Below are 1852 nucleotides of genomic sequence, written 5' to 3' on the forward strand. Positions count from 1 at the left end.
TGTGCTCTGTGTTTGTTTCTAGTTGCCCCATTTTAGTAACAGCATTAGCAAGCTGTAATACATCCAGAAAAGGCTAAGCAGTGTAAATTTATTAACTCAAAGAACTGGGAAATTTCACCCCCATAGTAAAATCTTAGAAAAGACATAATGGCTCCTCAACCTCTTACCCCAGTTGAGGCCACAGCTCTGCAGCCTGCCCACCAGCCTGCCTGAAGTCATGTCTCTGCCAATCTTGTGGGTGACTTTCCGCCAGACCCTGGTGAACTTCCCTGAGAACCTGGGGCTGGTTTTCACCACAGCTCTGAGGTGTACGGCCAGGCTCAGACCAACAGCACCTGCCAGGATGTCATACTGGCCTTAATGTTTTCAGTAGATGACCCCATTATGTGGCACTCAAAGAATAAAAAACAAAACAAAAACAAAAACAAAAAAACTGCAACCACTACTCCTTGAGAATTTTTTGGCCAAAAGTCATCACCAAAGTACAGAATAACTATGGAGCAGAAATCAACTACAGCACCATGATAATGTGTGCTAGTAAGCTCATCAAATATGGAGTTATTAGCACTGAAACCCTAATTAAAGATCTGCTAAATTGGAATACCTTATATGTTACTGGACGCCTACAAAAGCTAGTGAGAATTCTGTTCTTGAGGGAGAACACTGTTCTCTGGTTGGCTCTCGAATCCAGCCTGGAAAGTGCTGTCATAGAAGCTTTTTCATGCTCCCAGAAAGCTCCTCTGAGGAAAACCTCTTTGTGCAGATCGCTGGACTCTCCTACTCCGGTGACTTTCAGATACTGATGAGAGAAGAGAAAGGGAAGGTGATGAACATTGTGAAGTCCAACATTCCTCTCTTTAGTCAGCTATTAAAGAACGCCCTAATTGTATACAAACAAACTCAAGATGAACTAGAGATAGAAAAAAAGCCAGAAGCCCAATTCACTCAGTTAATCTCTGCCCAAAACCCTGCAGCAAGAAATGTTATTTATGGACATTCCAGTGAAAAACAGAGATGTAGGAGAAATTTTATTACAAGTGGCTCATGATCCTGATTGCGGAACGTGGTACTGCAAGAACTTGCAGGAATTGTGAGACCTCCTAGAATAATGAAGAGCACTAAAAGAATCCTAACACCTGGTGTGAGGAAATCGTTGATTTATAGTTCAATGAAAGTGCAAAAAAAGTGGATGAGATGGATAAAGAAGACATCCTAATGTTGCTTACTTGGAATTGATTGAATTGTGTGAGACTAACTGAGAACCTACTTAAAGTTGATTAAATCAAGACCAAACCTGGCCGGCCTGGAGTGGGGTGTTGTTCTCAGAGGCTGTGGACTAAGACATCAATACAAGACCACCCTCAAAGAATCATCTTGAAGGACCTCCCCTTCCTGGGGAGGGGGACACAAAGTAGGAAGTGAGACTGGTTTCTTGGCTCTGGTCTTTTTGGTTCCCCAAACCTCAAGTTGGTGGCAGAAAGAAAAGGCAAAAAAGGAGGCCAGTCTGACCCCCAAAGGAGATAGGCTTTTTTTTTTCTGTATTTTCTGTACTACTCATATGCTCTCTTTACTCTTTAATAAATGCTTAATGCCAAAAACTGGTGCTGATGTTTCTAGCTTATAAGTAAACCTTAGCTAGTTCTCCCCCCATACTGGGAGTAGAAACAAGGCAACCACACATTAGATTTTAAACATCAAAGGAGAGAGATTAGTAGAAAGCAGAAACTTTTCTTTGTGTGGGACTCTTGCAAGGTGCAAAACAATTAGTGCCAATAACAGAAAAGAATTACAAACTGCAAGCCACTGAGAAGTGATGGATAAGTCATGTATTTATTTGTCATACATAATCCAT

The 1852-nt window shown here is 41.5% G+C and overlaps 1 pseudogene; it reads left to right on the plus strand.

Moving 5' to 3' along the window:
* Nucleotides 1-217: 217 nt before the first annotated feature.
* Nucleotides 218-1216, plus strand: LOC122738272 (annotated as a pseudogene).
* Nucleotides 1217-1852: the final 636 nt, after the last annotated feature.

This window comes from Dromiciops gliroides, chromosome 1 (assembly GCF_019393635.1).
Source record: "Dromiciops gliroides isolate mDroGli1 chromosome 1, mDroGli1.pri, whole genome shotgun sequence".
NCBI lineage: Eukaryota > Metazoa > Chordata > Mammalia > Microbiotheria > Microbiotheriidae > Dromiciops > Dromiciops gliroides.